The sequence below is a fragment of the Trichosurus vulpecula genome, chromosome 2, assembly GCF_011100635.1.
Source record: "Trichosurus vulpecula isolate mTriVul1 chromosome 2, mTriVul1.pri, whole genome shotgun sequence".
NCBI classification, from domain to species: Eukaryota; Metazoa; Chordata; class Mammalia; order Diprotodontia; family Phalangeridae; genus Trichosurus; species Trichosurus vulpecula.
The window spans coordinates 54,400,240-54,426,843 of NC_050574.1; the positions used below are offsets into that span (position 1 = coordinate 54,400,240).

At 38.9% G+C, this 26,604-nt stretch overlaps 1 protein-coding gene across 3 annotated transcripts in view; it reads right to left on the minus strand.

Moving 5' to 3' along the window:
• The window catches only part of EIF4G3 (eukaryotic translation initiation factor 4 gamma 3), a 385,863-nt gene that overhangs the window by 257,112 nt on the left and 102,147 nt on the right, over positions 1-26,604 (minus strand). For 2 of the 3 annotated variants that reach the window (XM_036742704.1, XM_036742703.1), the window contains exon 1: positions 5,065-5,135. The gene's annotated coding sequence lies outside the window, so the exon portion shown is untranslated. Of the gene's footprint in view, positions 1-5,064; positions 5,194-26,604 lie in introns of those variants that run through there. The other variant, XM_036742705.1, reaches the window with a different exon arrangement.

A 26,604-nucleotide genomic window follows, 5' to 3' on the forward strand; every position in this document is an offset into this window, starting at 1 on the left:
ATTATGAAATAAGAATTAACTTCTTGGTAAAAAGAAGAACAGAAAAAATACTAAAAAAATAACACCTTAAAAACATTATTGACCTAATGGTAAAAGAGAAACAAAAATTCACTAAAGAAAAGAACTCCTTAAAAAAGTAGAATTGGCCAAAAGGGGAAAAAATGGTACAAAAGCTCATGGAAGGAAATAATTCTTCAAAAATTAAAATTGGACAAATGAAAGCTAATGACTCCATGAGACACCAAGAACAATTTTAAAAAGTCAAATGAATTAAAAAATAGAAGAAAATGTGAAATTTCTCACTGGAAAAGACAACTGACCTGGAAAATACATCCAGAAGAGATAATTTTAGCATTATTAAACTACCTGAAAGACACAATCAAAAGAGGCTAGACATCATATTTCAAGAAGTTATCAAGGAAAATTGTCCCCAAATCCTAGAACCAGAAGGTAAAATAGAAATTGAAAGAATCCACCAATCACTTTCTGAAAGTGATCCCAAATTGAATATTACAGCCAAATTCCAGAGCTCCAGGTCAAAGAGAAAATATTGCAAGTAGCCAGAAAGAAAAAATTCAAATATCATGAAGCCACAGTCAGGATCACACAATTTAGCAGCTGATATTCTGAAAAGCAAAGGAACCAGGATTGCAACCAAAAATAGTCAACCAAAACTGAGAATAATCCTTCAAGAGAAAAAATGGATATTTAATGAAATACAGGACTTTTGAATGTTCCTGATGAAAACAATCGAGCTTAACAGAAAATTTAACATTCAAACACAAGGCTCAAGGGAAACATAAAAAAGTAAATATGAACAAGTAATAATAAGAGACTCAAGAAAGTTAAAACTGTTTTCATTACTATATGGGAATATAATACATGTAATTCCTAATAATTTTATCAATATTAGGGAAGTTAAGAGTCTATAGATAGAGGGCATGAATGAGTTGATTATGTTGGGATGTCCCCCCCCCCCAAAAAAGAAGGGGTGAAAAAGAGGGATATACTTGGAGAAGGAAGAAGGGAAAGGCAGAACAGAGAAAATTTTCTCACATAAAATAGACACGCAAGGAAGAGCTTTTATAATAAAGGAGAAAATGGGGGTTGGGGACAGCAAGCAATGCTTGCACCTCACTGTCACTGGAATTGGTTCAAAGAGGGAAGAGAACACACACACACACACACACACACACACACACTTTTGGGTATGCAAATCTAACTTACCCAAAAGGGAATTAGGAGGGGAAGGGGATAAGAGATATTGGGGGTGGGATAAGTGGGAAGATAGATTAAGGGACATGGTAGTCAAAAGCGAAACAGACTTTTGAGGAGGACAGGATAAATAGAGAGAGAGAGAGAGAAATATAAATGGTAAAAACAGGATGAAGGAAAATACACACTTAGTAATAATCCTAACTGGGAATGTGAAATGTGATAAGCTCACCCATAAAATGGAAGCAAGTAACAGAATGGGCTGGAAGCCAGAATCCAAAAATATGTTGTTTACAAGAGACACATTTGAATCAGAAAGACACACAGAGTTAAAATAAAAGGCTGGAGCAGACTCTAAACTAAAAAAAAGGCAAGGGTAGCAATCATGATCTCAAGCAAAGCAAAAACAGACCTAATTAAAAGAGATAATCAGGAAAACTCCATTTTGCTGAAAGGTACCAAAGACAATGAAACAATATCAAAATTTTTACAGCAAGTTTCTCTGATAAAGGCTTCATTTCTCAAATATACAAGGAATGGAACAAAATTTATAAAAAATAAAGGCCAGGCCCCAATTAACAAAGGGTCAAAGAATATGAACAGATAGTTTTCAAACGAAGAAATCAAAGCTATCTTAATCATATGAAAAAATGCTCTAGAACACATTAGAGAGATGCAAATTAAAACAATTCTGAGGCACCATCCCATACCTATCAGAAATGATAAGCTGGAGGGGACATGGAAAAATTCAGACATTAATACACTGTTATTATTGGAAACTGGCCTAACCATTCTAGAAAACAATCTGGAAGTATACCCAAAGAGCTATAAAACTGCGCATACCCTCTGACTCAGCAATACCACTACTAGGTCTCTATCCCAAAGCGATCAAAGAAAAAGGAAAAGGACCCAAGTGTGCAAAAGTCATAGCTGCTTTTTTTTGGTGGCAAAGATTTGGAAATTGGGGGGGGGGGGGTGCCCATCAACTGCAGAATGGCTAAAGTTGTAGCATAAGATTGTGATGGAATACTATTATGCTATAAAAGAGGATAAAGGGGGTGATTTCAGGAAAAAAAAAAAACCATGGAAGACCAATATGAATCAAGGCAAAATGAAGTGAGAACAACTATGAAATCATTGTGCATAGTAACGGCAATGTTGTGATGATGATCGACTGTGAAAGACTTGGCTACTCTGATCCACAAAATGATCCAAGACAATTCCAGTTCTCTATGCACTTTAGAAATGAGGCCTTTATCAGAAACACTGGTCCAGCTTTCTGCTTTCCTTCTAATGTTGGCTGCATAGCTTTTATTTGTGCAAAAACCTTTTTAATTTATTGTAATCAAAATTATCCATTTTGCATGTCATAATGTTCTCCATCTCGTTTGGGCATAGATTACTGCCTTCTCCATAGGTCTGATGGATGACTATTTTTTGCTCTCCTAATTTGCTTATGTTGTATCACCCTTTATCTCTAAATCATGTACCCATTTTGATCTCATTTTGGTATAGGGTGTGAGATGATGGTCTATGCCTAGTTTCTACCACACTCTTTTCCAGTTTTCTCAGCAGTTTTGTCAAACAGTGAGTTTTTATTTATCCCAGAAGCTGGAATCTTTGGGTTTATTAAACAGTATCAGTATCATACCTATCAGTATCATACCTAACAGTAGACTGCTATATTCATTTACTCCTTTGTCTTGTGTACCTAGACTATTCCACTGATGTACCACTCTATTTCTTATACAGTACCAAATGGTTTTGATGATGGTCACTTTATAATATAGTTTTAGATCTGGTACAGCTAGACCACCTTTCTTTGCATTTTTTTTTCATTAATTCCCCTGATATTCTTGACCTTTTGTTCTTCCAGATGAATTTTATTATTATTTTTTCTAGCTCTATAAAATAATTCTTGTTGATGTGATTAGTATGGCGCTGAATAAGTAAATTAATTTAGGTAGAACTGTCAGTTTTATTATATTAGCTCAACCTACCCATGAACAACTGACATTTTTCCAATTGTGTAGATCTGCTTTATTTGTGTGAAAAGTGTTTTATAATTGTTGGGTTTGTCTTGGCAGGTCGACTCCCAAATATTTTATCTTGTCTACAGTTATTTTATATGGAATTCTCTATCTCTTCCTGCTGGGCTTTTTTGGTGATATATAGAAATGCTGATGATTTATTTGGGTTTATTTTATATCCTGGAACTTTACTAAAGTTGTAGATTGTTTCAAGTAATTTTTTAGTTGAACTAAGACAATTCCAAAAGACTCATGATGAAACATGCTATTCATCGCCAGAGAGAGAACTGAGGGATTTACAGTGAAAACTGAAGTATAATTTTCTTACTTTTTTTAAATTTTTCTTGGCATTATGGCTAATGCAGAAATGTTTTGCATAATTTCACATGTTTTAATGATATTATTTTCTTTGCCTCCGCAGTGGGTGGGGGGAGGGGTGGAATGGAGAGAGAGCATTTGGAACTCGTTTTAAAAAGGAAAGTATTAAAAATAAATAATAAATTTTTAAGAGAAAAAATAAAGCAAGCCTACTGAATACATTAAGAACTCCCATGAAGGCTGAAACTGAAATTATTCTATCTTCAGCAGGCTTCAAACACAAATATGCGGTAATCTCAGGCAGTATAATGTAGCACAAAGAATAGACCCAGATTTGCCTTGGATTCAATGAGCAATACCAATGGGACTTTGAGCAAATCATTAAAACTTGGTGGGCCTTAGTCTTTTTCATCTGCATAACGGAGGCAATAATATTAGTATTCTTCAGCCTCACAAAAAAAATGCTAAAGATAAGCACCACATGGGCTTTTATTAACAATAATCATCAGGGATACTATTCCCAGAGCTCATTTTAAGCCAACATTCAATAAGGCATATTCCTTTCCAGATCACATACACTACACTATAAACAATTAATCCTTACCACCAACTTACAATGAAAATCAACAATACATGGGAGGCTCAATTAAATGTTGTGAAGTAAATTTTCATTATTCCCATAAAAATCTCTAACATGAAAATCATTACATAAACAGATAAAGGAGATAGGGTCTATAGCAGGTCAGGTCACCTGATGGCAGCACCATGTGGATGCAGGCAAGGTCGTGGTCTAAATAGTGTCACAACATTCTTATGATGAAAGGATCAATGGTTAACTCTTAAGCAAAACAAACATAGTCAAATGCACTTCAGTGCTCCCAAGGAGAATAAGCAAAACTGCATTTGGATCAATATATACGAATTCCCACAGTTAAAATATGCACCCGGGTTCACACGGCATCAATACGATACAGTAAATTACTATAAACAGAGCTTCTTTTTCTGGGTCCTCTATGCTTTCTATCTGCCCTCAAAAGAAATAGGTCCCAAAGTGCCCTAATCTACAATAATTTAACATATTTTAAAAATGAGAAATCCCAGCATGACTGACTAACAATCAAATTGGTCAGACATTTCCACCTCCACAGAGAAGGGTACAACGGCTTACACAAAATGTAAAAACTTAGGAAGTTTTACTTTACATAAGGCTATGACGTGTGATAAACATGTGCCATGGGTCTTGTTTTTAGACCAACCATGAAAGAAAGATCTCTGTACCTTTAAAAAAAAAAAAAAACTTGAGATGATAAAAATAAGAAGCCAAACAGTCACTGGTCAGTGCAGAGTGACACTCACACCCTCCATCCAAATGGTGTAAGGCACTCGACCTGCACAGAGTTTTATACAAACTGGCCATGGACAAGAACATGGCTTAGAAAATAAAGACATGGAGCAAAAAAGATATTACTGGCAACTTTTCTAACACAACAGCCTCACTTACCTGTGAGAGTCCAGGCGACGACGCATGTCCTGGTGGGGTTGCCGCAAGATTTGGATGTCCCTTGTTTATTTCATGTGCTGAATAAGGGGAAGGGGTGGGAGGTCCAGGTTGTCTTGCTACTTGTGTTACCTGTGAGGAAATTAACTTTTAGTAAAAGTATCATATTAGCAACCAGATCTTTATGAATCTATGAACTTAGACTACTAAATTACAGTATTTTACCATTTCTATAGCAAAGTTGTACTATTTCATGAAATGGCCAGAAATGAAGTATGGCCCACATTGTAGTCTTGACAACTAGTAAGAACAAGGAATAAACATAAAGAGATAAGATGTCTTTAATATCTTTATGGACCAGAATTACGTACTCCTCCAGGGTTCTATTCTGATTACTGGAATCATAAAAGTAAAAGCTAACACACACTTGTAAGCGCTTCATGATAACCAAGTAAATTAGGTTTTATGGGCATTAATGTGCCCATTTTACATGAGAAAACAGGTGCAGAGGAGTCAAGGGACTTGTCCACTGTCATACAGCTAATAAGTCCCAAAGGCAGCATACAAACTCACACCCAGACAAAGCCAAGTTCCTGCTTTCATCAACTAAGTCGTGCTGCAATTAGAGGATTTAGAGCTACGGCACAACTTACAGTTTCCCCTCTCATTATCCAGGGGAGCAAACTGAGGTAGTTAGGAGCCCAATGGATACAGCACCAGGCCCGAGGCAGGAAGACCCGAGTTCAAATCTGGTCTCGGACACGTCCTAGCTTGCTGACACCTCACCTCTGCCTTGGTTTCCTCATCTGTAAAATGGGGACAGTAATAGTACCTACTGTTGTGAAGAGCCAATGAGATCACGTTTCTAACAGGTATAATGGTGTCATTTACATTACTTTTTTAAAAAAATCATTGCCGTGCAATCAGGTACTTTTAAAAACCCCAAAAGATGAGAACCGCTGGCATGATAAAGTGAGCTACTTATCCAGCATGGTGTGGGAGCAGGTCCATCCACAGGAGTTTGAGCTAGAAATCAATCAGTAAGCATTCACTGAGCAAGAACTAGAGGCTGGGAACTATTGTAGACACCAGGGATTAGGGGAAGACGATAGGTAAATGCAAGTTGATTTTGGGAGGGAGACAAGGTCTAGCAGATCCAAGCATCAGGAAAAGCTTAAAATATAAAGTGATGCTTGAGTAGAACTTAGAAGGAAAGTAGGAATTCTAGGAGGAAGAGGTGAGGCATCAGTCCACCCCAGGCCTCCAGCAAAGGCACAGAGACCACAGATGGAGGATGATGTGGCTGAGACAAAAAGGGCACCGGGCGAGTAACGTAAATAAGGACCCTAAAAAGGTAGGTTGGAGCCAAAATGTGAAAGGCATTAAAGACCAAATAGAGGCTTTTATATCTGATGCGACAATGAATGGGAAGCCGCTGTAATTTATTCAACAGGGGAGGACACCGTCAAACCTGTGTGTTTAGAATATTACTTTGGGGCCCACATACACCAAAACATTTATAGGAACATCTTCTGGACTAGCTAAGAAATAGAAATAAAGTCGATGCCCATCAAACAAATCTTTAAACAAGCTGTGGTGGATGAATGTAATGAAAGGTTACCATGCTGTAAGAAACGATGTATACTGGTCCAATCTTTAACATTCAGATCACCTGTCCATTTTTAATTTGTTGTAGAACATGGTTTCGGGTACTGTTCTAAGTCCGGTTTTCCCAGTAGCTCCTGTTAAATCGGGGGCTCTTTCCTCAGGATTTATGTTGTAGAGTTTCCTGAACACTGGGTTGGAGTGTCACTATTTCCGATTTTCCTTTGTTTCATCTGTCCCACTGATCTACTTTCCATTTTTAACCAATGTTTTTGATTACTGATGCTCTGTACTATAGTTTGAGGTCTGGAGATGCCATTCCCTTATAATCCTACTCCTACTTTCACTATTTCCTCACTAACATTCTAACTGTCCCTCTAAATGAATTTTGTGATTGTTTATCAAGTTCTATAAAGTTTCCTTTGGCAGTCTGATTGCTGTGATTCTCTAAATTAACTCTGGCAATATTGTTCTTTTTATTGCAGTGGCACAGTCCAGCTGCAAACACTGAATATTCCTATTTGAGTGATCTTTATTCCTTAGAAGAATATTGTGTAATTAAGCACACACAAATACTGACTGTACGTACAATGGTGGACTGAATCCCATATACCTCACAGATTCCGTGCTTGCTTTGAATAGCTATGAACTACTTTTACTATTGCCTCTTGGACTTTGTTGTTGTCACATAAATATGCTATTGAGGTTCATAAGTTTATTTTCAGCCTGAAACTTTGTTGAAGCTATTAATGTCTCAATTAGTTTCTTTAATGATTCCCTAGGATCCTCTTACTTAACCATCATGTCATCAGCAAATGGGGTTGATTTTATTTCTTCTTTGGAGAATGGCTAAACAAATCGTGGAAAGAAGGAAGCAGAGAAGTATTTAAGGGCCTACTGTGTGCCAGGCACTGTGCTAAGCTCTTTACAAATGCTGTCTCATTTGATTCTCACAACAACCCTGGGAGGCAGGGTTGTTTTTTTATATGTGAAGTAACTGAGGCAATCAGAAGTGGCTTGTCCAGGGTCACACAGCTAGTAAGTGCCTGAGGCCATATGTGAATTCAGGTCTTCCTTACTCCAGGCCCAGGGCTCTGGTCACTGAATGGAATAGAATACTTACTGGGCTAGAAGAAATGACCAATGTGAAGAAATATGGGAAAGACACAAACTGATGCAATTTCTTTAAAAATTTGTTATAAGAAATGGCTCTCTGGAAACAGGAAAGCTACACGAGGAAATTTAGGTAATGAAAAAACAAAAGATATCAATAGCTATTTTTTAAAATGAATATGAAGCATACAGAAAAGCATGGGCAATCTTATATGAACTTCTGCAAAGTAAGCAGAACCAGGGAAACTGCCTACCCAGTGACTATGACAATGTAATTCAAAAGAACTCAAACGACAAAATAATCCAACAGGAATGGTGATCCCCCTCTTCTTTGCACAGGCACAGGATGATGAAAACGTTACACTGAATAAAATGCCAGACTTTAAGTCAATTAGCATATATTTATGTTATCTTGTTTCAATTGGGCAATCACTGCCATAAAGCCGTACTTTTTATTCTTCCCTATTTGATTCTTTGGGGCAATTAGGCAGTGAGGTGGATAGAGTGCTCTGAAGTCAAAAAGACTCATCTTCATGAGTTCAAACACAGCCTCAGACATTTACTAGCTGTGTGACCCTGGACAAGTCACTTAACCCTGTTTGCTTCAGTTGCTCATCTGTAAAAAGAGCTGGACAGGGAAATGGCAAACCATTCCAGCATCTTTGCCAAGAAAACCCCAAATGGAGTCACGGAGAGTTGGACACGACTGAAAAACAGCTGAACAAAATTTGATTCTTTATTGCCCACTGTCAACAACAGCTGTTTTAAATTTTCTCTTCTCTCCTAAAGTCTCCCTCACCATGCCAGCCCTTAACTTCTCAAGAGAAATCGGACCTCACTAGTCTTTCTTCCTCACTACCACACATCTCAAAATGCCTTGCCACAAAGCTGAATTTTCTATACTCTGGTCTCAGATGAAGAGGAAGCCTCTCTTAGCGTGGCCAACCCCATTACAGGTAAGCTTGTTACTCTCCCCCATCCATCCATCTCCTCTAGCAAACTACCCCTTGATTATCTCCCAACCCACCTTCAATCTCTCCTACTGAACCAAAGCACCCAGGTCTTTCTCATCTTTAAACAACTCTCGTGGGCCCACCATCTCCCACCATAAGCTATAATCTAGAATTTCTCCTCCTTTTCTCAAACTCCTACAAAAAGATGGCTGACACAAGGTACCCTTCTAGTTCTTATCTCACTCAATTCTCAACTTGCAATCTTTTTGGTGACCTCATGACTCACCTGAAACTGCACCCTCCGGAAGTTACCAAATCCTCCCCCTGACAGGGCAAATCAAGATGTCTAGGTTTCATACTTAAAGGCCTTCATCACCACATTAGACATCATTCTGCTTCCCTTTCCGGTACTGCCACATGGCTCTTTTTGCTGTTCCTCCCACACACTAGTCCATCTTGCCTCTATGCCTATACGTAAGCTTGTCCCCCTCGCTTGAAAGGCATCCCATTGCTCATCTCTTCCTCTCAGAATCAACTCCTTCTAATCTCAACTCAAGTGTCAGCTGCTACATGAGGCCTTTGCTTCTGTCTCTGCATCCTCAGCATCGAGAACAGTGCCTGGCATACAGGAGGGGTTTAACCGATTCATGTTTGGTAGATATTGGAGTGCATCAAACAAGAAAGTGAACACAGATAGTAAATAAGAACTGTGGCTGTTTAGCCTACAAAATACTGAGGACGGGCATTATAACCTGCACTTAGAGAAGTATGTACTTCTAGGCATTATCTTCAATTGTGGTTAGACCTCCAACAGAGCAGGTCATAAACTACCCACACCCTCTTATCCTTTGCTACTCTTTTCCTTATTCTTCTGGAAATCTGGCCAAAGGAAAAAAAAAAAGGCATACCCCAGATCAGGGCTGTCCAAAATGCCGCCAGCATGCTGCCCACCTACAAGCATAGAAATTTACAAAAATGCTTTAATAAGAGAAGCCGAGCTACCACAGAGCTCTCACTAAAATGGCAAATCAAGATATATTGTCTATTGTTTCAATAAAAACCTAAAGTTGGGCAGCCATGCCCCAGATGATGGAGGCTTTCCTCCAGTTTTCTTGGCAATGCATAAACACCAACAAGGAAAGATCCAAGTGGAGAACTTGATATCCCTTGCCCCAGCTACTGGAGCAGTCCACTACTTTTCCAAGCATCCAACTCTATGAGACTACCTTCTACTTGATTTCTCCTGGGTAACATGTTAGAGCCTGCTGATATCCATGTGAGCCACTCCACAGCTCTTTGGGTGACACCTATCACCCTTAGGAGGCTGTGGTATGCAACGAATCACGACCACAGGGTATCAGAGGAAGAATACTGATGGACCTCTGCTTCAGGCAGAAAGGGGAAGGTTTTAAAAGCACTACACAATGCTACAGGCCTAGCTCACCATCAGTTAACAGGAGACACTCACCACACCCACACCCACACCCACACACCTCTTTAGTTTGTCCATAGAAAAGCCAGTCACAGTCTAGATGATGAATTTTGTTCAGTCACTTGGTTTTTCTGTTTGAGACTTAAGCCAAACTCTAAGGAAATCATAGAATTCATTGAGAAAGTCTCTAAGCATATATCATCTGTAAATAGATGGCTCTACAGGAAATCCCTCTTGCACTAGAACTGTGTTCTGGCTAAGCTCCACAACAGAAGCAAGATTTTTTATCTCAAATTCATCCCTGTTTTCTATTTCATAGTTATACTCACACTCTTGAACAAAATGGCCTCTGTTGCTCTATCTTTCAAGGAATCTTGTAAGATTTTGATACAGGCTTGGAAGCTATGTTGGTGGAGAAGGTTTTAAGGCAGCATTTGGCTCTACTGAGTCATATTCTGTTTTAATAGTCAACAAATCAGAAGCACAGTAAGATCTTGTATTCTTTCCATCTTTCTCGATATGGATGGCTATCAAATAACATTTGTGAAAGCCTTCCTGGCTCCCTGATCCACCCTTTCTCAGATGCCCTCTGTGTGTATAGATGATTCTCATGAAGACTTGGTAGAGATAAGAAATGAGGCACCTGAGTCAGGATTTGTTGAGATTCTCTTTTAAAAAATGAGTATTTATTGCCATGATTTCTTTCTACAACTCTAATGTTTCCCAATATATCCCATCCCCAACTCAGCCAAGAAAGGCATCCTTTATACCTTATAATAAAGAGTAAGAAAGAGGAAAAGTCCCTTTGTCGTCCCCCTACTTCTGCCACCAAGAAGCAGGGGAAGTGTCTTTTCCCATCCTTCCTTTGGAGCTATCATGAGCTTGGTTATTCTAATTTTGCAGTATAGTTTTGATTGTTTGGTGGCTGTTCTTTCATTTTACGCTGTTGCAGTCATTATGTATATTGTATTCCTGCTTCTGTTTAATTCACTTTGTGTAAGTTCATTTCTCTTCATGCTTCTCTATATTCATCAAATTCATAATTTCTTATTTTGCTTCCAATTTTTTGCCAATTCAACCTAATAAACATTTATTAAGCACCTGCTCTATGCCTGGCACAGTGGCTATGTGCTAAGAATACAAATGATGGGGAGGGGATCTAATGGGGAAGACCCAGGAAAGAAAGCTGAAAAGACGGAGGTGGGAATGGGGGCACATGATGGGAGAACCTGGCTCCGGTGAGGATGATGGGGCTGCTGCCCGAGGAATGCGACGGATGGGGGAACGGCTGGGCCCTGAGCCCTCCTGAAATGGAGGAGGTTTTTGCTCTTCCACCCTGCAATCAGAGGGGCAGAGGCAACTGAGGGTGCTGAAGAGGTAAGAGTACCAAAGCTAGTGCCCTCTCCAGGATGAGGAGGGTCCTGGTGTTGAGCTTTCCTGGGAACACAACGATGACAGAGTGAAATCCAAGGAGTACAGCCAGTGGGAACACCTCCAAAGGTATTGCTGTAACTGGCATGAAGGGGCCTTTCTTTTTAAAACTATCACGGACCTTCTTGGGGCATATGCCTAGCACATGGCACAGCAGACAGAAAACTAAGCAGAGAATCGAAAAGACTGGTGTTTCAATATGGAGTCAGATACTTCCTGGCTGTGTGACTCTGGGCCATTCCCTTCACCTCTCTCTGCCTGTGTTTCCTCCATGTAAAACAGGGACAGTAACAGCACCTACTTCCCAGGACTGCTGAGAGGATCAAATGAGATAATGCTTGTCAAGCACCTAGCCCAGAGGCTGGCACATAGTAGGTGCTTAACAAGTTTTCATTCCCTTCCATTTCCCCAGCCCTTTTGTTAGCCTGAAACATAATGAATTCTTCTAAATACAATCCTATTTTGACTGTGTGAATCTTTATGTTTCAAGTATACCTTCAAGTGCACATACTGTTGGATTCTTTCTTCTGATTTAATGTTATCCTCTTCCATTCCAGTTCCCAGTTATGACTGTTGTATCACACCCTCCACCATTGTCTCCTCTTCTTTTCCTCCCCACGCCTTTCCAGCCCCACATCCAAAGAAGGTACAGAAAAGAAGCAGCCTGATCTGAATTAGTAATTCTTATCTGACCCCTCTGCCATGCCTAAACCCTCATCTCTGACTTGCATTTTTTTCTCCATTTTTAATCCCTTTATGATTTTCTCTTTGATGTTAACTTTACCTTCCCTCTTTAAGTCTTGCTTCCCATTCCTGCCTGCATCCTCATTGAATTTAAAGTATTTTCATACAAAATGCTCTGTGGGTATGTATGTGTGTGTCTTTTCAGCCCTCCTTTATCTGGTTCAGATAAGTATGAGACTGATGAGATGCCCACTCCTCCACCCACTCTTCCGTGTCTATAGACCCTTCTCTTGTACCCATCACAACAAAGAGTAAGTTGCTCCACTTTCTTCCTCATATCTCTTCTCCCCCATTAGGACAATTTATATAATAAATACAACATTCAGTATAAAGAACAACTGTGAAAAGCTTAAGAACTAGGATCTATTCAGTGACCAGCCACAACTTCAGAGGCCCAATGCTGAAGTGTGTTTCCTACCCCCTAAGAAAGAGGTGACAAAGTTTTTGTTTGTTTTGTTCTGCTGTGTGCTAACATGTTAGAACAGAAAAGTGTATTTTTTAATGGGGGAGGGGCAGGGGAGTGAAAAGGGGCTGAGGGAGAGTAATGAATGAGGAGAGTGGAAGAGAAGGGAGGAAAGGAGAGAAAGACCTACCAATGAAACATTTTTAAATGTACAGACAAAAATAGAGGAAATTTCAGAGGGAGACAAAGATGAGCAGGTCAGCCTTAGACATATATGCGTTGAATTGATTATACACTTTTCAGAAATTGCATTAACAGAAATTTGTTATTTCATATACATTATTTTCTGTTCATACAGAAATACACTATTTCATTATAAATATTCATGTTTATTGGTATATCAAGTTCATATTAATGAAAATGAAAATTTGGGGAAATAAAAGAAAAAGACACATACATCAACACACAGTTTGTGGAACTATGGTATGATTAAAACATCCTAAAGAAAAAATGGAAACTACACTAAGAGAGTGAACAAAATGTCCATACTTTTGATACCGAGAGCCTACTATTAGCTATCTACCCAAAGCAGGTTTTAAAGGAGGAACAAGGGAAAGTTCCATATGTTCAAAGTATTCACAGTTGCACTCTTTTGTAGTAACAACAACTGAAAACAATGTAAGGTCCTGACTGGGGAACAGTAAAACAAATTGTGGTATATACATGAAAAGAATGTTACTATGCAGAGAAAAAAGATGATTATGAAGAATTCAGAGAACAACTTCTACCAACTAATGCAACATGGAAGTATACAGAACCAGAAAAACATTATAAACAACGATAGAGTAGAATATTACTGTGCTGTAAGGAACAATGAATGTGACAAATACAGAGAAGCCTGGGAAGATCTATATGAACTGATGCAGAGTGAAGTAAGCAGAACCAAAAAAAAACAAAACAAAAAAAAAAAAACAATCCACATAGTGACTACAACAATGGAAATAGAAAGAAAAACCACCAAAAAATCAAAAGTGAATATAGCAAAATTATGAAGATGAAGGAGAGAGAAGAGAAGACAGGAGGGAGGTCCACAGAGGTTACATGGACATGCAACTTTTTCAATATATCAATCAATCGTGCTGAACTTTTTTATCCTTCTCTTTTTCTGTCTTTAGTAAGTACTACTTGTTAGCTCTCTGGGAAGGGGAAAGGAGAGATGCGGGAATAATGATGATGATATAAATAACAACATAAAAACTCATTAAAATTTAAATTTTTAAATATATATATATATGTATGTATATATATATGTATATATATATATACACACAATACCTACAATATAAATGGAAACTAGAAAAACAAACAATGTTGTGACATTAAAATGACTAAATTCGGCTCTAAAAAAAAATGATGAGAAAATACAGCACCACTACTCCCCTAAGCATGGAACATTGCACATACTCAGGCTCCGTTAATGTATATGGCAAGTTATGCCATTCTTTATTATTTCGTCTTTTTTTGTTTATTCTGTTCCAAGTTTAAGAGTAGAAATCAAGTAAATTACACAACCTATCCCACTTAAACAAACTGACAAGATGCTAGCCTCAGACATCTGTCACTAAAGGTGTGAAGTAGATATGAACAAGGCCTAAATGCCTCTACTGAATCAATCAACCAACTACTGGATTTAGAGGAATCATTTGGATTTAGACTTAAATTTTTTGGGGTTGACTATGACCTCCATTTGGGGTTGTCCTGGCAAAGATATTATAGTGGTCCGCCATTTCCTTCTCTAGCTCATTTTACAGATGAGGAACTGAGGCAAACAGGGTGAAGTGACTTGACCAAGGCCACATAGCTAGTAAGCGTCTGAGGTCAGATCTGAACTGATACTGGCCTGGCACCAAGCCACTTAGCCACCCAGATCTCAACTCAGAAGTCCTTAAAAGTCACTGAAAGAATGAGAGAGAGCCATTTCACCAGAAGTATATTAGTAGTGGCTAAGGAAACCTGATGATTCACATGATCTGTGGGTTATCTATGAAACAACAGCCACCTGAGACCCTGGGGTTCTAGCCCTGGCCACAGGAAGTACTTAGGCCTTTTCAAACTTCAGAGGATCCAGAGGATTCTGGCCTTCCTAACAGTCTTAGAACAGCTACTGGCAGTTTTTGCATTAGGAGCTAAGAAGAATCTGAACAGAATAAGGAAAGGCAATTCCAAGGCTCTACAAATAGCCCAGCAGAAAGGCTACATTATACTTAATGGAAACAACTTGAGGACTCCAGCAAAAGGGTTTCTGAGAACTATGAGTTATCCCTTTATCTCAAACCCACTCTAAGCTTGACTTCAAAGACTCTCTGCTAGTAGGGTAATGTCCCCATCTTCAGGTGGGAGGAAGTTTGTATCAACTATTCTTAATACACCACCTTTTTATAAAAGCTAATTGTGTCTGGCTAACTGATAACACCAACAAGCAACTGGAGGAGATGACAAAACCACCCCCCAACAACTTCCAGACTCAGAAAGCAGCCATCCTTTGGAACCCTGCCTGCCAGTGTGAGAAGGGATTGGAAAAGTGGCCCGAGAGGCTGCAGTGTATACTAAAGGATGGCTCTCTTCAGAGAGGAAAAGGCAAGAGTATATAGAAAATGAAGATAATACCAAAAAATGAAAGATAGCAATACAATTCAGGAAAAAACACCTTAGATTCTACCAAGGACAAAAAAAAAGAATTAAAAGAAAACAAGGAACAAAATCAGAGCTATTAGCGAAGATTATGAAATCATGAGATCAAAGACACAGAACTGGAAGGGCTCTTCAAGACCATCTAGTCCAAGCCTATTACTCTATAGATGGAGGAACTGAGGCCCACAGAGGTAAAGTCATATGGTTAGTGGCAGAGCCAAAATTCAGAGAGAGAAAATATTAATTACATGAAATTTAAAAACTTTGGAAAAATTTAACTAGATACAGCAAGAGAAGAAAAGATCTGAATCGTAGAGAAAATAGTTGCGAATACCTCTGATAATATTCTAACACCTAAAATCCTCAGGAAAATAATACAAACCTAAATTAAGAGTCAATCCCCACAAACAAAGAGTTTAAGCAAAGAATTGCCAACTAACAACCATCACAAGAAAAAGTCATTATCTAAACAATAACATACACAGTAACTATAGGAATAAAAAAAATACTAAAAGGCAATTTTCAAAGAGTTCAAATGCATGGACAATGTTACTTTCCAAATCAAAGTAAAGGCAACATTTTTCCTTTTTGTTAATAAATGGTCAATTACCAAAAAAAAAAAAAAAAAAAGAAGAAGAAGAAGAAGGAAAAAAGAAAAAAAACATGCCAAGTTCATCACAATAACAACACAGGGAGGTTTTGTGAGAAGTTATTTTGGATGTGTCAAGTAAAGTGATCAACCAATCACAACAAAGTTCAGCAATTAAAGAAAGAATGAAATTCAGAAGAGAGGATGACAGGGAAGAGGGTTGTTATAAAAGATGGATGTGGAATCACAGGAGGACCTTAGATCCTAAAATACCATATTTAGACATTAGAAGCTAGGGTAGGAAATACAGTGAATTTAAAATTTGGCACATTCCCATAAGAACAGGGTCAGGGAGCTAAAGACCAGAAAAAAAACCTGAGAACTGACAAAAAAAAAAAAAAAGAAAGATAAAGAAAAAAGGGACCTTGGGGAAAAGAAAAGCATCAAAGAGGGCACTGGACCAAAGGTCAGAGTGGCTGAAACAATGTTAACAAACGACAAAGACAAAGTAAAGCTGAGAAACTATTTTCATTTCATTTCCAATGAAAATAATCCTTAGGTTGGCAGGAAAAAAAAAGAATTGCTAAAATAGAATGGATAGCCGGGAAAAGCTAGTTGTCTTTAATAAATCCAAGTCGTCAATCTCAGATGATCTCCTTGGCTCTCCAAAGACCTGGCAAGTGTGAGCCCTGAGCCACTGCCACTCATGACCTGAATGCGACAGCTTATGCGATTAAAAATATTAGAAGGAAGCAAGCACATAATCACATACTTGTCATGACTATGAATGGAAGGCCAATTCTTGACCAAAAAAGAAACAGAGGAAATTACAAAAGATGAAGTGGATAATTTTCATTACATAAAATTGCAAAGTTTTTACATGAACAAAATTAATACAACAAGGAAAAGAAAGGAAGTGGTGACTGACAGGAAAAAAATCTTTCTATAAAATATTTCAGATAAGGAAGACAAAGAAAAGCACTGTGGCAGAACGGACAGAGAACTGGCCTTAAAGCCAAGAAGATATGTGTTCAAGTCTCAACTCGGAATCCTCTGATTGTATGACTCCGGACAAGTTACTTAACATCTCTGTGTTCTAGACAACTCTGAGACTCTACCTCGTGGGCGTCAACATACATTAAAGAGATCTCCTCAACTGGCAGCTCGCCATAACCAGTAAAGTAATAGGTTCAGTCCCTATCTCAGGCTAAAGTATATAGAGGATGGAAATATTTAAGCGCAAAAGCCATTCCCCAATAGATGGAAACCAAAGGATATGAAGAAACAGTTCTCCAAAGAACTGCACACTCTGAATAGCATATAAAAGAATGTTCCAAATCATTAATAAGAGAAAGTAAAATCAAAACAATCCTGAGGTTTCAACTCACACACAGCAAACAAGCAAGAAGACAAAAGATAGGAATAATCAGTGTTGAAAGGTACGTAGAAAGATGGTCACTTTAATGCATTATTTAGCTGGGAATCACTGTGCCTTTTCTGGAAAGTAATTTGAAAGTATGCAAATAAAGTGGTTAAAATGTCCATACCTTTAAACCAGAGATTTCTTTGCTAGTCATAAGCATGTACCCCCAAAGTCAATTAACAAAAAGGTCCCATATTGCCCAAAATATTTGTAACACCGCTTTTTGGGGTGGCAAAGAACTGAAATAATGCAGATGCTCATCAGTTGGGGAAGGCAAAACCAACTTTGGTACATCAATTTAGCAAACTATTACTATTCTGTAAGAAAGGATCAATCTGAGGAATGCAGAGTAGCATGAACTGAACAATGCACAATCAAGTCAGAAGAAGCAGGATGGCAGTAAACTCAGCCACCACGGTGGGAAGAACAACAGTCAGCGAGAGAAGACACCTCTTACCCTACTTCTCTGCAGAGGGACAAGGACTACGGGTACAGAACAACGAAGATGACAACAGGCTTCTTCGAAAACACTGGTCAGTTTGGCAAGACCTTTTTCCCCCTTTATTCCTCTTCTAAAAAAATTCACTGCTATAAGGGACAGCTCTCCAGCAGGGAGTGGAGGAAGAGGCACAGTGGGAAATACAAGTAACAGAAAAACAAAATCATAAAAAAACAGAAAGAAAGAATGTGGATAACATAAAAGTAGCTGCAGAACACAGAAGGATATGGATTGCCCCAATTTTCAAAAGGGAAAAAAAGAGGAGAGTCTAAAAACTATAGAACAGTGAGCTTAATTTTCATCCTGTTAAATTCCACAATATATCATTACTGCCTTTACTTATCTGTCCTCATCTTATTGTTATCATTGGTGTTCTTAGAATTATGTCAAATATCAAATACTTCCTAGGAAAGTTTTGATGTTTCACCACTGCATATAATGCTACATTTTGGTTTAAGATACATACTTTTTTCTTATAATAAAGAAGATCCTTCTATATTTATGTTTTACAGTTCTTAGCATGAGAGTGTTGTACTTTTCAAAGGCCTTCTCTGAATCTATTGTTGTAATCATTGATTTTAGATTTTCAATAGTTTATTGTTTTCCCCAAGATGAACCAACCTCGAACGGCTTATATAAATCCAATTTGATCACAGTGAAGAATATTTTAAATATAGTGATATGGTCTTTTTGTTAAGATTTTATTTGAAATTTAAATCAAATATTCATTAATTATAGTGGTCTCCTTTACTTGCTTTGTTCTCTGATTTAGACATTGGGACTACATCTGGCTCACAAAAGACATTAGTATTTTCTTTCTCAACTCATGAAAATAAATTTTTTTTGAAGATAATTTTTGTAGCATAAGAATTAAAAAACCTGAAAACCCATCTAGACTGGATTTTGTGGGTTTTTTTTAGTAATTCCTGTAAGGTAGTTTGATTTGATTTTCTGAAGCTTGAGATCTCCATTTTAAGTTGTTAATTTAGGTACTTTATATTTTGGTAAGTATTCATCTACTTCTTTTAAATTCTCATTTACATGTAAGTAAAGGTTATAAGTAGGCAGCCAGGCAATTCAGTGGATGACATTGCTGGGCCTGGAATCAGGAGGACCTGAGTTCAAATCCAGCTTCAAATACTTACTAGCTGTGTGACCCAATGCAAATCACTTAACCTGTGTCTTCCTCAATTTCCTCAACTGCAAAATGGGGAAAATAATATTATTTGCATGCCCACATTCCCCAATTGATGGGCACAGCACCTACCTCTAATGGGTATGGCAGAAATCAAATGAGATAATATTTGTAAAGCACTTAACACAGTGCCAAGTAGGCACCATTAATTCTTTTTAGTTATTTTCACCTTGTTCATTTTTTATTTTGGCTATTTGAATTTTCTCTATTTCACAAGCAGACATGGAAAAGATATCACCTGATGCAAGCTGAAGTCAGCAGAAACAGAGAAACACAACACACAGTGACTACTACAGCATTCATAGAATGAATAACAATAAGGAACATGTAATGGACATCATCAATCCTGGCCCCAGAGAAGAGCTAAGACAAGGCGCCTTCCTTCCTTCCCAGCTCTCTGCAGAGTCAGGGGACTGCCAGGCTTGATGGAGGCCCTGCCGAGATTTGCTCACCTTACTTTTTTCTCTTGCTTTTATATTCTTTGTAATAAAGGACAGCTGGGGGAAGAGCATGCAAAAAATGTGAAATGAAGATGATGCAAAAAAAAAACTAATAAAATTGACAAAAGGAAAATAGATGCTATCCAAAAGGGAATGGCTAAACAACTTATGGCACACTGATGTGGTGGCCCCAGAAATGATGCCTGTGACAAATGCAAAGGAGACGGGAATAACATGGACTGGGGCAAAGCAACACACACAACTGCCGTGTAAGTGGAGACAGTGCTGATAACAAAGTCATCAAAGCCAGCGTGCTTCTCAAGTTTACTGACCATGCCTGGCCCCACAGATGAAGGGGCGTGAGGGGTGGGGGCACAAAAGGGGGACACTGCCTGCCAGGAATGTCAGGCACTGCTCAAATTTCCTGAATTTGGGGACTTCCCCCTTCTTTGCTCTTTATCATAAAGGATAACTCTCTGTCAGGGAAGGAAAGGAACGTTATTCCAGGAGATTTAAGTGATATCAAAGTAAAAGTGATCGATAAAAGTGAAATAGAACAGGAACACACGCACTGACCACTAAAGCCAGGATGGCCCCGTCAACAACACGCCGCACCAAACTATCTTTTTCAACAAGGTAATTAAACACGTAGATTAGGGAACTCCTATAAATATAGCAGACCTCAATTTTAGCAAAGCATTTAACAAAGTCTCTCATCCTATTCTTGTGGGGAAAATGAAGGGACTTGTACAATCATGTGTATCCCACTCCCAGTTCAGCCTTCACAGCCATCAACTAGGGAGGTGATTCCTCTGCAGAAGGGGCCAGATAGCCTCATTAACAGCCAGCCCCAACCAACTGCCTACCAACCGCCAACCAACTGCCACACACAGGGCGGCTAGGCCAGCCTAGCTAAGGGAGTTCAAAAGCCCTTGGGGGAGAGGCCAGAGGCACCGTGTGCTAGCAAAATCAAATGACCACCACCACTATCCTAATTACCAAATCCCCTTCAACCATGATGGAGACAGCCCAGGATCCTGAACCTAAGAGCCTTGAAAACATTAATGCTTCCAGCCCCGTGCCTTCAGCCATTATCCTGGGAAACAACACCAAAGGAGATGCAGCCTGGGAGCTGCTCCTGCGGGTGCTGCAGCCACAGCCACTAAAGCCCCAGAAAAGAACATTCTTGTCACCAAAGTCCCTGATACTGCCGGATGGTGATTTATCAGTGCCACTGCACCCTACAGACCATGGGACCCTTCTATCTGACTTACAGCTGAAATTTTCCCTATGTGTTGTCTCCTCCATTAAAATGTGAGCTCCTGAAGAGCAGAGACGTCTCACTTTCTACATGTATCCCCACAGCTTAGCACAGGGGCTCTGCACAAAGCTGAGCACATAATAAATGATTCATTCATTCATTCATGAATTTGGAAATGATAGAATGTCCGGATCCAAAGAATTCTCGTTAATGACACAATGTAAACTTGAAAGGATGTGAACGGTGGACTTCCCCAAGGATTTGAGCCGGGCCCTGAACTGTTCCAAGCTTTTTTACTCACAACATAGAAAAAGACAAAGATGGCATCCTCATCTAAATTACAGATGACATTAAGTTGGGAAAGACGGCTAACGGTGACAAAGTCAGCATCCAAAAAGATCTTGAAAAGCTATCTAATAGGATGAAATCCAAAAGAGATAAAGGCAAAGTTTTACCCTTCCCAAGTACAAGATGAGAGAGGCATGGCTTAAGTGTAGTTTGTCTGGGAAGAGTCTGGTGGCTTTGGCAAACGGAAATTCTCAGAAAGTCAATGATCTTGCACTGCGTTAAAAAAGACATTCCCTTCCAGGCTTAAGGAAAGAATAGCTACCACCGCTGTGTGGTTCCCTCGTCAGCCCATATCTAAAGTCCTATGTTCAGTTTGGAAGAAAATTAATAAGTGGTGGGATGTCCAGAAGAGAACAAATCAAGATGGCGACAGAACTGACAACTGTGCCATAGGAGGATCCTTTGGAAGAAAAGGGAAACCTGAAAGCTTTCTTCAGACAAGCAGTGGGCTGCTATACGCAAGAGGGATTAGACTTATTCTGCTTCACCTCACTGCCAAGAATAACATGGGAAGTCTGAAAAAGAGTTCAATTTAGCTTTGAGCTACTGAAGAAGTGGGCTGCCCCCTCATGGAAGCCGTAAGACAAAAATTAGACGACACCTGTCAGGTAGGATGCAGGAAAGGAGAGGATCTTGTTCAGCCATGAGTTGGACTACATGACTGACAGATGACTTTGGACTTAGATGTTCAAACAACTCAGCTTCTCTTGACTGCATGAAGGGCTCTTATCTCAAAAAAGTAATTAATCAAGTCTGGCTCCCAAGGAGAAGTACAGGACTAAAGTACAGAATGTACAAAGAGACAGACTTTGTCTCAATGAAAAAAAAGGTATTTCTAAGAAACAAAACTACTTACCAACAGAAAAAAGTCTATCTTCTGAGCTATTCTACCCCTAGGAAAGATCAAGAGTCTTCGTAAAGAGCTCGAAATCCTATGATTCTATTATGTCGATGCTGTTGATTACACAACAAATGGTTCCCCTCTACTGAAGGATGAACAAAATTACTTTTAAAGTCACTCCTAACTTTAATATCCTATGAGGAAGTCTATACTGGACACTTCAACAGAGGAATAATTTTCATGTATTAAATTATTAATGGAAATTTTATTTCTGAGTCCTTTAGCACTAAAAATGAATAGTAACGCATCATCACCCATAGGCCATTTCTTCACAGGGACACTTCATGAATAAGACTATGGCATTAAACATACTATTTCAGTGAGTTATTTGACCAATCTAAGACACTTATAACCAGCATTGCAATTACCTGAACAAGGAAGCGTTAAGAACAAGAATGCTTAAAAAACCCAAAGTGTGGATTTAAGATTCACACAGACCTAAATTCGCTAAATAACTTATCAGAGGCTAAAAGATACATTTTAGCAAGAAGCATTTATCTTCTGCATTTGGTCCTGTAGGCCTAGGCAAGGTTACCATACGCTCATGGAATTTAATGACAAGAGGGACTTTTGAAATTATCTAGTCCAACCTTTTCACTTTATTTTTTTTTTCTGGTTCCAAGCTCAGTTTATTTTAATAAAGTTTTAACAGCTTGTCATTGTTGGAAAAAAAAAACACAAAGATACTTAAATCCAAATGGATTAAATGTATTGTTGGCTATACTTACTAAGTATTTATGCTCATTTTTTAATCCTATTCACCAATTATGCACACATTTTTGTTGAAATTTGGCTACTAAATTTCTATATTGTGTAATGTCAATCAGCCATTCTGGCAAACTAATTGGAAGGTGTTCCAATTTTATATTTCTTTTTTTTATATAATTTTTTTTTTATTTTTAGTTTACAACACTCAGTTCTACATAATTTTGAGTTCCAGATTTTCTTCCCTCCCTCCCACCCTCCCTCCCCAAGACGGCATGGAATCTGATGTATCTTCTACGTATAACTTCGCACTGAACTTATTTACACACTAGTCAAGTTGTGAAGAAGAATTATGACCAATGGAATGAATTATGAGAGAGAAGAAAGAGAAGAACCAAAAAAGCCCCAAAAACAAAAGAGAGGAAAAAAAAAGGCAAGCATAAAGTGTGCCTCAATCTGCATTCATACTTCATAGTTGTTTCTCTGGATGTAGATAGCATTCTCCATTGTGAGTCCTTTGGAGTTGTCTTTGCACCTTGTGGTGCTGAGAAGAGCAAAGTCTATCAGGGTTAGGCCTCACAGAATCCACATGTCTGTGGTTGTGTATAATGTTCTCCTGGCTCTGCTCCGCTCACTCAGCATTATATCATGTAGGTTTTTCCAGGTTGTTATGAAGTCCATACCATCCCCATTACTTATAGCACAATAGTATTCCATTGCCTTCATATACCACAGTTTGTTCAGCCATTCCCCAATTGATGGGCATCCCCTTGATTTCCAATTCTTAGCTACTACAAAAAGAGCCACTATAAATATTTTTGTACATACGGGTCCTTTTCCCACTTGTGTGATCTCTTTGGGATACAGCCCTAGAAGTGGTATTGCGGGGTCAAAGGGTATGAACATTTTTATAGCCCTTTGGGCACAGCTCCAAATTGCTCTCCAGAATGGCTGGATCAGTTCACAACTCCACCAGCAATGGAACAATGTTTCAATTTTCCCACATCCTCTCCAGCACCTATCATTTTTTGTCATTTTACAAATGACATGATCATGTTTTGTCATTTTAGCCAATCTGACAGGACAGATGTGGTACCTCAACCTTTTCATTTTATAAAACACCAACAATAACAACCCTGAAGTCATAGTGAAGTGGAAGGCCCCAGCCCACGGCCCACGGCCCACTGCTTGAAAAGAGGAGAACCAGGATGCAAAGCCAGCTTCTTGACTCCCAAGGTCAGTGTTCTTCCCATGATTCTATACTACAACCCAACTGAAGGGAGATTATTTCTGGAAAAGTGTTTTGAAAACACTAAGGTACCATCCAACTGCTGAGAAAAAAATCAAATAATTATTCTAACAACTAATTTTTAAAGAAACATTTATCAGATGCTTACAGAATACAAGAAACTGCGCTATGCTAGGTCAGGAGCACATAAAGGGAAGCTGTAAGATAGGCCCTCCCTGCTCTCGACAGTCATGCTAATTGAGTTAGCCATCATGAGTGTTAAGACAGGTCATCTTTCACTGATAAAAAGAAAAGTATTCTACCTACTAATTCTGTTTAAAAATAGTATGACTATCAAGGTAAATAAGTCAGCCATCTAAAGCCGTATGATAAGGAAATTCCAAGTGAATAACGTATTTTTCTAAGCCTAAATAAGGAAGACACCTGAAAACAAATGCAAGATAGACAGGCATCAAAGAAAAATCTTTGATTCTAAAATTCTTTATGACCTAGACAGAAAGTATATGGTACCATGTGAAAAACACAGGCCTTCAAGCCAAAAGACCTGGGTTAGGGTCTTATCTTTACCACCACTAACAAGCTGTATTCCTTTGAACAAGTTACTTCACCACCTGGGGACTCAGTTTCCAGATCTATAAAAAGACAGGGTTGCTGTGTTTCAGTCAATTACTATTTTAGGAAATGTACGGGCTCAGCAACAGTAAGAAATAGAACAGAAACCCAGGCAGTACCTGCAGAATCTAAGCAAAAACCTCCTTACTGGAAGTTTACCTATTAAAACAGGTATAAGGAAGAGATGCTCATCAGTACCACACAAGAAAAGCCTTTCCCAGTCCTCTTTAATCCTAGGGCCTTCCCTCTGTTGATTATCTATAATCTATCGTATGTACATATGTGCATGCATGTATGTGTATATATACACACGTGTATCGTGTGTACATAGTTGTCTGCACATTCTCTCCTCCATTAGACTGTAAACTCCTTGAGGGCAGGGCCTGGTTTTTTTGCCTTTCTTTGTACACTCACCCCACATAGCGCAGTGTCTGGTCTGGAATGGTTGCTTAATAAACCAAACAGTAATAAACCAATAATATATAATAAACCAATAAACCAAATAGTTGGCTGTACTTAATACCTTTCTCAATAAAGTCTAGTAACCTAAGGAGACAACAGGGTCTAGGAGAGGACAAATCCCCAAATACCTGGTTTTTTTACCCATCAATTAAAAAATAGTGTGTGTGTGTGTGTGTGTGTGTGTGTGTGTATGTGTGTGTGTGTGTATAAGTACATCTTCTACTTGGGTTTCAAGTGAAAAAAATACTCTGGGACACTGGTGGCATATATGATAGTGTGTGGGCTGGAGCCTGGAATGGAAGGGTTGGAATCAGGCTGTGAAGGTATGTAGCTTGGGCAATCCATCTAACCTCCTTCATCGTCCAGGTGGGGGCCACAGGAGCACTGAGCTTCACAACATTGCTGTAAGGCACAGAAGAGTGGGATGGAGGGGGGAAGGGGGGGAACAAGGAGGGGGAGATGAAGAAAGGGGAGGAGGAGGAAGAGAACGGACAGTGGGATGGGAGGAAGAGAAGGAGGACCACAAGACTTAACAAAAACAACAAAATGCCTTTACACAACTTATATAGTTTATTCAATTTAAGTGAACTAAATGCTTTTCATTAGTATTTCTGTTATCATGTTTAATAAGTACCTATCATGGGGCAGCTAGGTGGCACAGTGAGTAGAGCACCAGCCCTGAAATCAGGAGGACCTGAGTTCAAATCTGGCCTCAGACACTTGACACACTTATTAGCTGTGTGACCTTGGGCAAGTCACTTAACCCCAATTGCCCTGCCTTCCCCCAGTTAAAAAAAAAAAACAAACAAGAAGTACCTATCATGTCCTTACGTTACAAAAGGGGAGGCAGAGTGAACATACGTTAAACATATACATAATATGTACAAAATTCATTCAAGGTAGCTTTCCTGAGGAAAGAGAGCATTCTAGACAGGCAAGACAGCCCAAAAACCTACAGACAATATATAAGCCTAAGCCCTCTATACTACTTACAACAACATTTTTCCAGCCATACCAGCCTGTCTCCCAAAGGCAGAAGTAGGGAAGGAAGATGGTAGGTAGTACATAGGAAATTAAGGGAATAAAGGCCCAGGGCCTTAAGAGTACAAGGACCATGTGTCTGGAGGACAAAGGATCCAGCTTGGCTGGCACACAGACTAAAAGGATTTATGTAAGACTGGAAAGATTGGGTAGCATGATATTTTGAAGGGTTTTGCATGCCTGGTGGTAACATCTGAATAGCATTATCCACCTTAGACCAAGAGGGGAAAAAAAAAAGAAGAAAAACTAGTGGACATTATAGAGAGCCAGATTTTAGCTAAGTATAAATTGTCTAACAACGAAAATGTACTAAGAATCCGGAGGGCAAGAGCGTTTCTTTCCTTTGCAGCGCAATACTATGGACTGTGCAGTCCACAGAAGGCAATCATTGCCATGCTGCTGTTGTTCAATAATTAAACAGACTGACTGCCTTGGGATGCACTGTG